This window comes from Nanorana parkeri, unplaced genomic scaffold (assembly GCF_000935625.1).
Source record: "Nanorana parkeri isolate BGI_ZX_2015 unplaced genomic scaffold, ASM93562v1 scaffold243, whole genome shotgun sequence".
Classification (NCBI taxonomy): Eukaryota; Metazoa; Chordata; class Amphibia; order Anura; family Dicroglossidae; genus Nanorana; species Nanorana parkeri.
Window position 1 is genome coordinate 1,078,587 of NW_017306511.1, and position 16,726 is coordinate 1,095,312.

At 40.7% G+C, this 16,726-nt stretch overlaps 1 protein-coding gene across 1 annotated transcript in view; it reads left to right on the forward strand.

Annotated features, from left to right (window-relative positions):
- The window catches only part of ENOX1 (ecto-NOX disulfide-thiol exchanger 1), a 367,040-nt gene that overhangs the window by 80,072 nt on the left and 270,242 nt on the right, over positions 1-16,726 (forward strand). The window contains exon 3 of the mRNA XM_018556618.1: positions 5,322-5,373. The gene's annotated coding sequence lies outside the window, so the exon portion shown is untranslated. The remainder of the gene's footprint in view (positions 1-5,321; positions 5,374-16,726) is intronic.

Sequence of the window (16,726 nt, forward strand, 5' to 3'; positions counted from 1 at the left end):
GCTCTGTGACAGGAGATCAAAGGGAGTTCAGTATACGAACTCCCTTTGATCTCCCCTCAGTCCCCTAATGCAGAAAGTGATGTATATTACATCACTTCCTGCATTCAGTGTCACTCTCCAGCTACAGAAGCTGATGTAGCAGATCTCTGCTTCATCAGCTTCTCTGGGGGTCCCTAGGTGACATTAGGGGTCTTGGAGACCCCTGATGTCTCCATAAAGAGGACCTGTCATGTAAATTGGCTATCACATAGGGGGCTTCTTAGCCCCCCATGTAATAGCAATAAAGTTGTTTGTAAAAAACAAAAACAAAAAAAAAGTAATATAAAAATTGAAGAATCGTACAAAAATTAAAGAAGCATAAAAAACATTTTTTTAAGTCCCCGCCCCCCACATACACACGCATATATGCGTCAAGTGCGCCTACGCGCGAAAACGACGATTGTGCTTATTGTGCCGCACATGTTACATATATCGCCGCAAGAGCAATAGTTTTAGAGCCATTAATCACTGATAACACTAAACTGATGAGCAGTAAAAGTGTTTTAATCGACGCCTATGGGCATTTTTCGCGATTTTGCGGGCGCACGCAATTTCAAGGCTTGACATGTTTGGTGTCTATTTACCCGACGTGACCCCGACTTTTATGTTTTACTAAAAATATGGGTAAGAATAAATGTTTTGTAACATAACGTAGGGAAACTTCTGAGGATGCAGGCTGCCTCACATCGTTCTGTCTCTTCCTTCCACTTCCATTTCCTGCTCCATAAGACTTTGAACCCAGCCAATCAGAAGGAAGAAACTCCTGTGCTGCTATTAGCAACCCGATTGGTCACATCACCTGCAAGTCCTAATTTGTGAAGCAATTTTTTTGCTTTATCCTATTTATCCCCAAGAAACGTATTCCTTTGTGAATCAAGGCGGCAAGTCTGTTTTTGTTGGCTTTGAACATATACCACCCTTAAAGTGTCATAATTCACAGATGTTCATATTTTCCTAATGAATGACCATCATCATCTAAACTCGATGGGTTCCTTTAAGGATGAGCCCATTTCCAATTTGGGGTAGGTTTTGGTCTATCAAATTAGCCACAAGCAGCTTATCTTTTACAGAGCCTCTGGCGATGAGAGTGCTCATCCAATATCCATAATGAATATAAGAGCCTAATCCATCTGTAGCTGAATTATTAGTATTTAAAATGCTTGGTGTGTTCATTTGCAGGCCTTATATTTGCATGCAGTGGCAGGTCTAAAAAAAATTTGCAAAGTGGCTGTAAAAGAAAGCTAAGCAATAGTAGCCAAAGCGAACAAATATATATGCACATGATATAGCCAAGCACTGTTATTTGCATCAAGACATCAATATGTGGAAATTGTGTTTCACTGGGGATGCACGTCTTGTTGTAAAATATGTCTCTTAACATTTATCCAGGCTTGAGAACTAAATGTATTGAGTGTTGTGGAGTGGAATGCATCTTACCTCAGGATAATAATTTTCACCATGATTAGAGGTGTATAGCTTTGTCTCTTCATGTTTGTGTATCACAGGCTCAGGGCAGAATACACTTTCAGAACAAGCCCTTTTCTCTCTCTTTCCTTCAGTATTGATTTGAAGAAGTTGCATGTCGAGCAACACACAAAACAGTATCTTGCAATTCCTTTTTGTACGCCAATTAGGCTTTTGTAATTTAAATGTTGCCTTTCTTTCTGATATGGAAGCTTTGCCTGGTTAGCAGGGATATTCTCATCCAGCATTAGTGCTGTAATATAATGATTTATTAAGGCGGTAGAAGAAATATTGATCTCACTAATAGCTTCAACCCTGGCATATAACGCTTTACATTTTACTTAGCTTAAAGGGACGCATGCTTTTATCTGTCTCTTTTTTGTATGCGACTGGCTATGAATATTTACATTCTGAGGATTAGTGTTCTTGGCAGTGCTGGAGGTAAGACATACACTAATGTAATAGGTGCAGAGCTTTCATCATATCTGACTGTTAAATTAGTATTTTCCATTGTAATACCTTCATGATAATGCTGTCGGTTCCTGCCTTGCTAGAAAAGAATCAGGCCACTTGTCATTGAGCAACTTGTTGCAATGCAGTGTGTACAGCATTTGCCGTTTACCTTTTCATATTTTCATTTTTGTCTTTTTTATTTCATCCGCTGTTCTATACAAGTTTATAAATACATGTTTTATATAATGAAAAAAAACATTCATGTCTGTCTCTTCTATATTTTACTGCATTCAAATGCTTTACAAGTACAAATCCTTTTCATTGCTAGGGAGATAGTTCACCTCCATGTGCTTCAGCTCACCTTTTTATCCAAATATGACGTGTAGCTTTTTTTGTGTATTAGCTCATTATCTTTATATATTGTCATTAGGCTCATTGTGCTGAACGGTAAACGCATGAAAATTCATGTGCTGTGTTTCTGTGCATTTTAAGAACATCTGCATCTGTTGGATGAATTTCCCTTTCATTTCAAAGCGCATAAGCAAGAATATATGTAAAAAACGCAATTCACTTACATTCTTATATGTTAAATAAAGGTAACCGAGATAAGAGTGACAAGCATGACAGCAGTTAGACACCTTTTGCATTGACTTTGTTAGATCTAGTTAGTATGCATTTTAATTGGTTAGGGGATATATCATAAATAATTATATTTCTTAAAGGATAATTATGGGGAGAGTGAAATACACTCTTCCCCATAATTAGATCCAATGTGTGACGCTGATGCTGTCACACATCGGCTCTATAGATTGACAACTGAGCTATTACATACTGCCGATTGCTAATTTCCCTACTTCCGGGCATTCCCCCTCCCCTATCTGTTCCTCCAGCACTGACTCCAGAGAGGCAGAGCCAGCTGTCAATCAGGTGGTGGGGTGGATCCTGACGATTATCAAGATCCTTCCCTGCTGCAGCGCAGCTCTGCGCTGTCAGCATATAGTGGGCAATAGGCTGCTATATGCTGGGTTTTGGATCACAGGAGGACATAGTATATATCCTCCTGTGATCCCATAGAGAAATATGGCCAAAAAGACCGGCCCATAGTTCTCTTTTAATTGTGCATGACGGAACGCAGGAAGTTAATTCTGGAACCAATGGGTTATGGAGCCACCTTCAGGTGATTGGACATTGGCAAATCCAAGCATTAAGGACAGCCCTATATAACCACTCCCAGCCTGCCTCAGTTTTTTTGCTAGTGTCCGTAGGTGATGGATGCCTTCTCTCTGTTCTGAGGGGAGCACATCCTTTTATGCATTTTTCTTCTCAAGACTCTTCTAGCAAGTTTCCTTTAAGCTTCTCAAAGCCACTGCTATCTGGATCATCAACTGCAATCTGGATCATGTTTCCCTTTGGCAAACTGTACTTATACCCTGCTGAAATGAAGATATGGAACATTGGCAAAGGTTGTTGTCCAAACCTGCCAAAACCTTCCCTGTACGTGTGCTTTTATAGCCAGTGTTGTACAATGGCTTTGATCACCCTGAAAAAAATGAGGATTTCCTTCAAAAAGGAATAGCTAGATTTATGACAGAGATAGCACCTTTTTTAACAAAACTTTAATGGTCCCTATAGAGCAGGGGTAACCAAACATTCTAGGTATAGTGATACTACAAATCTCATAATGCTTTTGGCTCTGGAAGTCATGCTTTGCAATTCCTTTAAGGATTTGTAGTTTCACCACTGCTGAAAGACAGATGTTTGGCTACCTCCCTGCTGAAGATAATTCTCCTCTTTTCAAGGTCCATGTGGACAAGATGTTAAAAACCCTCTTCAAGATCCTATTTACCCTTGCAGGCCCTGATATGCAACCTACTGTTTCCTCTATGGTGGTGTGTTAGCCCTCATCTGCGTGGGCAAAAGCTATGGTTAGGGAGCCTGAGTCTATCTTGGTGGACCCTGCCCCTCTAAACCAGCTAGAACTCTTTTCTGCTACCTTACTGCATTGGTGGCCTGGCAGATACCCTCAGAAACAATAAATCTCAAGGATTGGTCTCCTGCCTATCCACATGCAATAGATCGGGTGACTTAAATGCTGGTCTGCGGAGCTTCCTTGCAAGAAGCACTTTGAACATAGCATGTTTGTTGAATCCTTGGAATAGGGGGCAAGAGCACCTTCTTACCACAGAAGAAGAAGTCCAAGCCTCCAGCAGCAATATCCTCTGCTCCCTCCTTTTAAGGAAAGTTTTGTCCCTCCCAGGCTTTAGAGCCCAAGCCTGGCCCTCAGTTTTGTTGCAAGTCCTGGCCTTTCAAGCACACTAAATCTGGGAACAAGCTTTCTTTACTTTACAGGGATATGCCCAGTTTGAATAGTGGGGGCGTCTGTCGGCCTCCTGGGTCCCAGACATTCCCACGCTGTAAAGGTTAACTGCTGGTTTTGGTTTAGGGTCTCAAAGCATCTCAAATTCAAAAGAAGAAAAAATTATGCTCACCTGATCCTCAATCCCGCTTAGCTGCTAGACCAGTCGCTGCAGCCTCTTCTTCCCTGACCTTCGGTGGTCTGAACCCCGCTGACGCCATCACGTCTAGTGCAGTCCATTCACCTCCATTATATGTGGGGACACCGAGGGATGTACCATACCTGGAGCGGAGGGAGAGAGAGGTGAGCACCACCGCAGGACTGAGGATCAAGTGAGAATATTTTTGTATTCTGGACCCTAAAGAAAAATGAGCAGTACACCTTTGTTGTGCAGGGGGTAGCACCACTGCAAGAGTTAACTTTTTAAATAACTGGAGTTCTTCTTTAATAATGTTGTTTCCCTTCTTTGAACTTTCTCCAGTTCAAGGACATCCTTCCTGAGGACTGGTGACCAAAATTGAACTGCATACTCAAGATGTGGCAAAGCCAGTGTTTTATAAAGTGGTGTATCAGCTGCTAAAGAATGTGTTTTTATAAAGTTGTTTACATTGCCTAAAGCCCATGCAGACTAGTATTGCAGAGGAAGAAAAGTTGTATATTTGCTAATTGCTGGAATCAATGGTTCTAACTGTGGTCCCTATTGGTCTGCACAGTCGCATTTGGACTTTCTGAACAACTGCTGTAACAGGAATGTGGAGATAGGACTGTATGAAAATGGAGGCTGTTCGAACATGTTCTATCTGACTGCATATACTGTACATTCCTGTGATTTTCAAATGGGCATTTCCTTAATCATTCATTAATCTTATGAATATAATCATCTAATCTTGTAATTAAAGAAGATTTACAATTTACTGTGGCATTTAGAATGTAGATGTAACTGTATTCTGTGATTATTCTTTGTCCACTTTTAAGATTCCTTCTCTGACATAAGTGTTTTATCTAACAGGATAAGTAAACGTTTGGAATGTGAAGACTGTGAAGACAAACTAAGGAAACAGGTACTGTACTTCTATTTCCAACAACCATCCATATATTATTGTTTTGTACTTACTGCTAGGAGATACAAAGCTTGTTACTCCCATTGAGGGAGGATAATATACACTGCATATTTCAGCAAATCATCGCCCAGTGGATTTTCTGGGGCCCGCTGTGAAGAATTAGGCTTTGCCATTCGTTTCACCTTGAAGGAACATCTATTGCTTTTTACAGAATAAAATATCCTTTTTTTTTTTTCATTCCACTGTTTTGTTTAATCTATAAAATGAAAGTATGGTGAGTTCTTCAGTGCTGTAATCATTTTAAGGTTTTCTGCAAAACTATCTCCCCTGGGATTTGTGAGCCCAGGGAAAGTCACATGATTTTCTATTTCCTTTTTTTTTCCTATAGAAATTGCATTACAAGGCACAATATTAAATTGTTTTCATCATCATTTTAAATGTATTCAGTGCTTTTATCAAAATGTTTTCACTGGAGTCTATTTTTGGTCTTGCTCCAGTACATTTTTGCAAGCACTTCTTAAAAAATGGCATTATTTAAAAGGAAAATGCTGACTTGAACGTGTGGAAATATAACATTCACTGTAGTTTTTTTTCACCTGCAGGCTTTTTTTTTTTTAATGATTACAATGTTGATGTTTTTACCTCATGTTGTTCCATGGGGGGAATACTGTTTAGATTTGAATGGATTAGAACATTGCAAGCACAAATTGCTAACCTTTAAGTAAATATTTGATGTGGCTGTTACCAAAAGGGGGAAAAAAGTATGGTGGGCTGATCATTATTCTGCAAGTCAACATGTTAAAGAAGTTGTTAAGACAAGATGCCTCTATGATTCACAAGTGCCCAGGGTGTTAACAGGCTATATTGTCATGGTATTTAGCCAGTCTGTAAATCAAAAATGGTTCAGGTTTCTGAGGCACATAGAAGTGGAGCTGCAGAAACCATTCACAGAAACCATTCATCTAAACAAATGAAAGCAGGAACCCAGCTGGTCCCCAAGGCCACCAATCATGTGTGAATGACTGCTTTGCTAAAACCCAATGCCAGTTTTAGTTTTGTTTTTTTACAAGACACTTTGTCTGCAATACTTACCTTTAATCCAGAGCTGTCCCCTGCAGTACCTCTTTGCCACAAGATGTCCTTAGTTTTCAAGGATGAATGGTGCAAAGAGTGACACTGATGTCATCCTGACAGTCCTGCTGTCTGCATCATTCAGGACTGCCCACCACCAAGAGAAGTCCTAAGAGGTCATGTGACTGTTCAAAAGACGTCAGAAAAAAGGTAAGTAAAAAAAATGAGAATAAAAACATGCTGCTGCAAGGGCCTTTAAGAAGGGGTCTTTTGGGGTGAGCATGGAGCCCAGAGTTAGGTATTAAACACAAAAGCTTTACTGGGTTACAGTAAAATTGTGCAAGTTGCATTTGTTCTTTTTTCTAGTATATACAAGAGCAGCCTTCTTTTGTGTGTTTGATATTGATAAATTGCTGACAGTCGGCCCACTGAAGTCACATGGGATGGTAGTATTAGCTGAGGTGCCTGCTTTCTAAAAGACAGCTTACCAAAGGCATGCATCATGCAGAATAGTGGTCATTAAAAGCTGCAATACAAAGCAGAATGGTAAGCTCAAATTTCCTTTAACCCTTTTATGACCAGAGGTCATTGATTCCCCTGATGCTCAGGCCACATTTAGCAGCGTCGAAGTTAATTTGACAAAAACTTTAATTCGCATACTTAAAAATGTTTTATATTTCATAAGGGCGTATAAGGCATTTGTCGGTACACTGTTGTAAGTGAAAATTTGCTTTATTTTTTATTATAGGCTGAGAAATGTGCAGAAATACTAAAAAAAAAAGTAAATTTTTTGAACTCTGTAATTGTATCTGGCAATTACAGTACTGACCAGATATCCTGCTTTTGATAGTTATTACTAGAACAGGTGTTCAGATTAAAAGATATCTCCTCCGGTTATGCATTGTGACAACTGAAACATTTCAGATTTGGTCTGGGTGACATTGGTCTCAATGACAAATTGTGTATTTTCCCAGTGAGGACACAAACCTGAATAAGGTTTAATGTTTCCCTGCTGTATCAACACAAAATATTTGGCTGGGATTCGTTATAACTTGTAGAATAATCCAGTAATCTTTTTGAACTAATTTCATTAACCATTGTGACTTTGTTGGAGCGGGAGGGGGGCTTGGTGTGACAAAAGAATACCTAGAAAGCTATCATACAATTAGTAAATGATTGTTTTGTACCGTACAATGGTTAACAAAGGTTGTTACAAGGGTTTTTAGGAGATAAAGATAAGATAACTAAAAATAATAAATGTTATTCTTAAAACTAAGATACCTGTACAGTTTTTCAAAGACCTATATCGGTAACATGAAATGTGTCATGAGGTATCTAAGCTGTGAAAAATGAGTCATTTTCAAGTAATAGTTTTAAACTGCGCTTGCTGTTATTACAGTATGTGCCATGTTTAATTGGATTCGGTTATGCTCATATGCTGCAGTTGTAACAAGCTCCAAATGTAGGTCTTCCTTTTTACGCACGCTCGCTGTCTTGGCGTGTCCTTGCTTGAATTCTGCTCATTAATCAAATGCTGTAGTTAAAACTAATTTAACCAGTGCAGATCTATTATCCCCAAATAAATAATTCTCTTGTAGTTAGACCCAGATTATATCTAGCACTAACAATTATCTCCCACACTCCATGAGAAAAGCAATGTGTCCTGACCGAGTGCAGCACAGATTGAGCAATAACTACATTCTTCACAGATGATTAAAAATCACATTTCTGAAATAGGATTGCTTTATAAAAGTGTGTGCTCTGGGAATCGCTGCAATAAGTCCTCAACAACTGGGCTTTAAAGAATATTCCCAAAGAGAGAGGTATATACCTTCTAAATAAGTTAAGACCCAGTGCTAATTTTTTAGTTTAGTTTTCATCAGATTCTGTAGTTGAGAGGCTATATAGAATGCATTGGTTGCTGAGACACTAGTTTCCGTGTTTACCAAAGCATCCAGTCAAATGATCCCTTTTCATTTTCTAACCTATAGTAAAAAAAATATCTGAAGTCTAGCTGTTACTGATAACACAGAGTATTGGTTTCATAATTAAAATGGTTTGAAGGAAAAACTGTTCTTGCTTTTTATAAAAAAATCAGTCAATATTCTACAGAATGGCACATTGAAAGGGACTATTGGGTATGTCTGGGTAACAACAACAGTTCTTCCTCCCTCCAGGCACTTTCCATTATAGTTGAAGAAATTTTGAGGGGTGTTTAAGAGGACCAGTCACCTTTTTTTTTTTTTAAACTATGGCATTGGACATGCTCTGCTTCTCCATCTTTTAATGAATGACAAACTGGTTGCTTGGACTGTCTCTTTCTCACCAATGATATTAAGCTCACATCTGCCAGACAAAGGTGTGCTTTGTTAGACGAGTGTAATACATTTGTCTTTGATCTTTGGGTCCATTTATGCCTGGCCTTAGCAACAATGTGATCGTGTTGATCATATCTTGAAAAAAGTAGGATCTTGTAGGGGTTGCTGTAATAAATGCTTGGAAGTGATCATTATCACATAAATACATTTTACAACATGTTGACAAAGCCCGTTGCAACTGATAGATGACATTTTGCCTTTTTGTGAAGTAAGGGGAAACAATCTTTATTATGGATGTACTGCAGCCATCTGTCAGCCAAATAGTGAAGAAGGCATCGTATCCTGAAGGCACAGAAGACACTAGAGGACAAACACATGCTGGGAGTGCATCACAATAGCTGGACAAATCTGCGTTTGCTGTTTATTGTTGCACTATGCTCTCTGTGTAGAGCCTGTGAATTCACTACCAGGCATAGGAATGCTGACCCTGATAAGGGCTTTCCTAGTTTATTTATCAGCACTAATGCATTGTAACCCTTATGCATTGGAAAGCTGCATGTTTATGCCACACACACCTGGCTAATTGGTATTCAGCTTGCTAGTTCCCAAGCACCTTAATGAAAACTAATATTTCTTGTTGACTGGCAGTGTTTGGCACTATAAATCAATAATACACTTATTCCTATGGCCCCAATGGGAGACTGTGTTAAAACCAAAAACAATAATACCGTATATACTCGAGTATAAGCCGAGATTTTCAGCCCATTTTTTTGGGTGAAAAGTGCCCCCCTCGGCTTATACTCGAGTCAGCGCCAGCGCGTCATCTTACTTACCTCGCCGAGCGTCGCGTCACTGCTGCTCGGTGTGCGGCGCTCCGAGCGGGGTCATCTGAATATTGCAACTTACCAGTCCTTAGTACAGATGAGGCTGAGCTTGGTGCAAATATAGTTTGCCTGAGTTTGCTCAAGCCGGCTCAAAACTCTGACTGCCACCCCCTTGCAGCATGGTGTTCCCCAGCCCTTTGTGTTATATAGTTGTGTCCTGTCCTGGTGACTATACGGGAAGTGAAGGAACCCCCCCCAGTGGTCACAAAATTAAAACTAAATCCTGACATGTTTCCCTTCTATCCAAAACTAAAATTAGGCAAAAAAGGCTGGGATTTGATTTTCTTGGATCAGCATGGGTAGTATGTCAGGACGACCTTATTTTATTCAGCTTCAAAGTAAACCTGTCACAAAACTGGCCAATTCAGATTGAGAAATTATGAAAAATGTTGCAAAAGCCAAGACAATCATCAGATATAGTAAGATAAGCACCTAAAATTATGTTCAAACCTTGCCTTGAGATGTGCAGAGAAATCCAGTTTTCTATAGCTCTGGATCTGCTGATCATTTTGACAGGTAGTTTTTGACATAAATAATGTATTAGCCTTATTTAGACCTGTAAAGGTAATATTGAACCCTTTCACAATATTTAGTGTCATCTTTTTAACCACTTAAGTACCAGTCTGTAATACCTATTCATTACCAGGCCATTTTTCAGCTTATCAGTACTGTGATAGTTTGACTGACTGTTACTTGGTCATGTAACACTGTACCTAAATTAATTTGATATCCTTTTTTTGAGGCATAACTTTTTTTTGCTGGTATTTAATAACCACCAGCTTTTTTATTTTTTACTAAAAGAGGGGAAAAGGACACAAAAAATATAAAAATATAATATAATAATTTATAATATAATATAAACATTTTAAAAATGCTAGAACAGTATGAATTGACCCCTTTGGAAAAGTAGACACCTCGAAGTGACCTTTTTTCAGCAACTTTTTGGAAATATAGAAATATATTCGTGAAAGGCTTTACACAATAGAAAAGCAAAAATTTCCCAGCACATGCACCAGCCAGCCTGCAAGAAAATACACTGTCTAACTTTAAGGTTAAAAACAGAGCTTTTAGTTGCACAACTTTTGCAAAATATGTGGAAGCCACAATTCCTCGTCAAGGCCTCTCTGTGTAGTGTGGTCCTAACCCTAATCTATGAGAGCCTCCATCTTGGAGCATAAATAGCAAATCATGAATTGGGTGCAGGTTGGCTAGGAGGTAGTCCAAACTAGGCATAGGGACACACCAGGAGCCCCGCACATCACAATGGCACCTAAAGCCCCCAGTGGGTCCCCACACCAAATCCAACAATGGCAAACGCACTTATCAATTCATAACTAGCTTTAACCACTTGCTGCAGCCGTGTTCTTGGTATCATTTTAAACAGCAGGCAATTGCTGTTCATGTACAAGCAATCCGATGGCTGTACAGCTGCCAGGTCGTTTGTGCCAAGTGGCGCTTTGTGCCTCCCCAGTGCTGCCTTCTTCTCCGGGCTCAGTTGTCCCCCATGCAGGCCCGGGAGTGGCACGGCGGGTCTCTCCTCTTCAATCGAAGAGAGATCAGTAGGCTTCTAGCTGCTGATCTCTACTCCGATCACTGGCCCCAGAAGTGATGTGTATTACATCACTTCCGGTGTCACTGTTTACATTCTCCGGCTCTTAGAGCCAGGAGAAGAAGCTGGTGAAGCAAATCTCTGCTTCATGAGCTTTTTTGGGGGTCTGTAAGCAACAAAGTTAAGTGTAAACATTAAAGTAACCTACCAAAAAATAATCAAAAATGCAGGAAAAAAAATATTTTAAAGTCCCCCGCCCCCCACGTGCACGCTCATACAACGCAAACACGCACCAGATGCGTCTACGTGCAAAAACAAAAATTGCGCCACCCATGTTGCATATCACCATGAACCATGAGTGAGAGCAATAATTCTAGGGCCATCAGTCACTGGTAACACTAAAGTGATGAGCAGTAAAAGCTTTACAATGTCACCTATGGGAAATTTTGGATATTGTAGTTTTTTTGCGGTTTTACGGGCACAAGCAATTTTAAGGCTTGACATGTTTGGTATCAATTTACCCGACATGACTCCATCTTTTAAATTTTACCAAAAAATTGTGCATTATATTGTTTCTGTGCACTACATTTTAATTTAGTGTATTTTATTCTAAAAATACTGGTTGAATTAACATTTGTGCAAATACCATGCTACATAAAAAAATGCAACTAGCATCTTTTTTTATTCTACAGGGCCTCTGCTTTCAGAAAATATACAATTGTTGTGGGTTTTAAGCTGTTTTCCAGTCACAAATTCAGATTTTATCATGTGTGTGCAAATAGTAAGGCCTGGTTCACACCTGGGCGCTTTACAGCGCTGATCGACGCGCTGTAAAACGCCCAGCAAGTGAAATCCCATTATTTCCTATGGGCATGGTTCCCACCTGGGCGTGTTCAAGCGCGTAAGAACGCGCTGAAAAACGCCCTACGCCCAAAGAAGTACAGGAGCTTCTTTGGGGCGTATTTCCACGCTTATCCATTAGGATACAGCCGGATAGACCTCGTAAATGCGCATTTGTCGCACGTTTCTTTGACCGCAAATCGCGGTAAAAATGTGCAACCCAAAACGCGCATCAAACGCGCATATTACGAACGCCCAAGTGTGAACCCAGCCTACGGAATTGCTCCGGGCAGCAAGTGGTTAAAGCAAGGTGCACTTGTAAGGGCTTTACACCGTACAAAAGCCAAAATTCCCAGCACGCAAACGAGGGTTAATATACAGGTCACATAGAGAGACAAGGGAAGACACAAAAGAAGCACCACTTCTCCACGGTTCAGGGAAGGAATGAGCCAGGTGTTTGCAACTGGGAGCACATCCTTGCTCCAGTATGAGACCATACAAACAGAAGAAAAGCCAGCCGCACACCATATTCCTCTGGAATTGTTTATTGAATCTTGTACCACATCAGTGGTGTCCTGCCCAATGTCTGCCCCCTCTGACATGTTTCACGCAATCACAGGCTTAGTCATAGAGATGATTAGGATCTATGACTGAGCACGTAATTGGGTGAAACGTGTCAGAGGGGGTTGACCTTGGGCGGGACACCAGTGAATGTGGTACAAGATTCAAAAACCCATCCCAGTGGATTCTGGTGTGTGGCCGGCTTTTCTTCTGTTTGTATGGGCACATAGAGAGACAGGTAGGAGATCATGTGAGGAAAGGGGGGGAAAGCCTCATATCCAGTGGAAATTACTCTGTTGATTAAGGAGAGGGATCAACCATGTAAGCACTAGCAATTGAACGCTGTGATTGGTCAATGCAACCTTTACCGTTACAATAGGGGTTGACTCACCAGCTGCTCTAATGTTTTCTACAGCATAACACTAGTAGAGGCCTTTGGCTACTATGCTGGTTGGGCAGTTGAGAAGTTATGTGGTCAATTCCATCAGAGATTCTTACAAAATAGCCACCAGAGTCCTTGAGTCCAGCCCATATTCTAATGACTACTTTCAGGTACTATTGTGAAACTGGAGTGTTTCTGTCCACTGCATCTTAACAGCCTTCAACAGTTAACCTATATGTTGACAGGAAAGCCACTAGGACTAGCATAAAATGGCAAGTGCCAAATAGAAGATCATTTATTTTTTGATATTTTGACCACTCGCTTGTGTGACAACTGCAATTTGCATTTTAGATAGGGAAATGAAAGCATTTACAATGTGCTATAGCAAGTGGAGGTTTCAGGCCCCTTGTCTCTGATAATGTCATTTATATGTGCCCTTGTCATTTTTCCAACCACTTTTCTCTCTTTATATTTAGCATCTGGCAAATGTTTTTCAATCTAATTAGTAATTACATTGTCAAATATGGAAATGCAGCTAATTGCACGCCGACATTAACTATTTTGCATACAAACCTTGGCGATAAGATCTCTGTAATGTGAAGAGTAACACAAGGCAGGACACAGCACAAGCTGAAAGGAGAGACACAAAAGGTGACCTCGTCTGGCAAACTGTACTGTGCTATTATTAATCCATTCTGACAAAAGTGCTTCTGGTAAGATGTCACAGCGGCCCTTGGTGAAGCTGGGCTTTGTATTGTATCTGCAGATCATATTGTGTCGGACATGTTCATTTCATGCAGGTGCAGCCACTTAGCAGCATTTCCAGAAGAACTTTAATTATGATCACTTAGCAACAAAAAGCACCTGTTTACACAATTAGACAATTCATTGCACACAGACAAATAACAGGTATGAACCTAGGGACTTCAAGCACAGTAGCGTGACAATCCACAGCACTGTTTTCCCCGCTGAGCAGAAGTAGATGTAGAAAAACAAAAATTTCACTGTTGGGACAAAGTACGCTGATTAATTACCAGCACTACTGTCCCGTCAACAAATCTCCTAGTGATACAATTTCATGTAAATGGTTTAGAAACATCTAGAAGAGAAAAGAGCTTTGCATCCCTACTCTACAGTATAAGCAGATAATCAAAGATAATATAATAGCTGTAAATCTGCCCAGATATGTGGGGATGTTTTTTATTTGGAACCAATTGACAGCACCTCAATGATCTAACATGCACATCCTCTATTCTGTTCATGTAAGCCTATCTCCCCATCAATTCCTTTGTGGCAATAATGGATCACTTTGAGTTATTGTTTTCCACCTCGTAGAGATGATTAGAAGATCATACTAAAAAGCCCAGCATGTTTTATTGCTGGCGACACCGACCTTCCTGTGCAATTTTTCATCTACCACCCATAGAGCAATTATTGCACATATAACTGTGTGGTGTGACAGTATCAACGCATGGTGGCCTTAAAATTTGATTAAAGTGCAAGTAGGTTGTTTTTGTAGCCATAGGGCATTTCCCTTGGATTTCCTACCAAGACTTGTAGTTATTTATTGAAAGTGTTTTATAGCAGCATCTGCAGACCACATGTATCAAATGATCTCAAATATACAATGCTTGCTTGTAGCAACCAGTCAGATGCTCTTGTTTACTGATTGGCCCACACTGGAATAAAGTTTAAATTTGCTTAAAGCTGAACTTTCCAGCTCCCTAGTCAACTCCTCCCATACTCACCTCCAGGACTTCTCTAGAGTCTCTCCCATCCTCTGGAACTCTTTACCCCAACCTGTCCCACCCTGACTGTCTTTAGGCATTCCCTGAAGACTCCTCTCTTCAGGGAAGCCTATCCCACCTCAACCTAACCACTGAACCATCACATTCTCAAACAATTCATCCCCACACAGCTACCTCCTCATGTATCATTTCCCCCTCCTCTTTCAGATTGTAAGCCCTCAGGGGCAGGGCCCTCCTTACCATCCTGTCTTGAATTGTAATGTCTTCCTTACATTGTAAAGCGCTGCGCAAACTGTTGGCGCTATATAAATACTATGTAATAATAATAACTCCAGGCATAGTTACATAGTATTTGAGGTTGAATAAAGACACATGTCCATCAAGTCCAACCTATTGTGTGTGTGTGTGGGTGTGTGTGTGTATAGATCCCTGAGAGGCAAATGTTTAAAAACCTATTTCCACGTTTAAAAAAAACAACCACTCTTGCAGTGGGGCTACCTCTGCACTGCAAGGGTTAACTGCTCATTATTGTCTAAGGGAGCTGTGTGAAGTTTTTTTTTACTTGCCTGATCCCCGTTTACCTGGCAGTCAGCGTCACCTCTCTCTTGTGGACAGTCCCTCGGCATCTTCCCGTATTCTGCAGGGCTATGATGACATCACTGGACCTCTGACCAGAGTGTAGCTGGGAAGAGGCTGCAGATCCTGGTCTTGGGGCCTGCAGGAGCAGGGATCAGGTAAGTAAAAGTGCTTTACACAATAACCCTAGACAAAAACTAGCAGTTAAGTAGTTGTTTTATTTTAACCTGGAGATACACAGCTAAAATGCATATATGGGAGCTGTTTTACCTGCTAAAGGATTGGTATCCATCCAGATCTGAGATTTAAAGTCGAACTCCAGGTAAGGAATGCCTTAACTATTGCAGTGGGGCTACTCCAGCGCAGCAAAGAATTACTGGCTCATCTGCGGTCAAAAATATCAAATGTTATACTCCCCCGATCCGTGGAGCTGGCTATTTGTTAGACTGGTCCTTCCAGCCTCTCTCCCCCTCCACTGGAGTGGTCCAAGGTCCCGTGAGTCATTATGTCCAATACATAGCGTATAGGATGTGAGGACGCCGAGGGACATACCATTGCTGCATTGCAGGGAGAGGAGACAGGCGGAAGGAAGCAGTCTAAGAGCAAGCTGGTTCAGAGAATCTGGCGAGTATAACTTTGTTATTTTTGAACCAAGACAAAATCGAGCACTTAACCCTTGCAGTGCGGGGTAGCCCCACTGCAAGGGTTGAGAACATTTTTCCTCAGAGTTCTGCTTTAAAAAGCGTTGTCTGGGCCGGAGACCTGATTTTTCTGTGCTGCAGTTAAAGAACATCATTCTGCTACATGTGGCTTTTATAGACATTTTCATGTGAAGTCTGCAGGAAGACCAACACTTCAGAGAGTGTTTATCTCTTGAGTTCCCCACAGCTCTCACTGGTTTCTCCTGCTAACCTTCACATTGCTACCGTATCCTGTAATACCAGGATGAACTAGTGAGAGCTGCAGGGGACCCAGGAGATCAGTACTCTCTAAAGAATTGGTTTTCCTGCAGACTTCACATGAAGAATTCTCAGGATTGGAGTGATGCTTGGCGGCACGGACATCACAAAATTGAGTATATATTCAGCGTCCTGTATGGTTTGGTTTGGTTTAAAACGATGTACTGTAGCAATAGGGTGGCCTGAAGTAGCACTTACAGGTTGTGTTTCTCCTCTAGCTTTTAAGTAGACAGTGAAAGAAAAACAGCAGACTGATGAGCTCATCTCTCTGTCACACTGCACCTTCCTTCTGTCAGCATGTTTCTTACAAGCACATGGAAAATGCAGCACAACAGATTGGTTGCATTTCTCTTTTCCAGTCTGAGCTCTTCGTTCATGTGATTGCAAGATGCTGATACAAAGCTGAATCCAGCTATTTACACTGTTTGCATTTAAAAATTATGTCTTATTAAATAAATAGCTGCA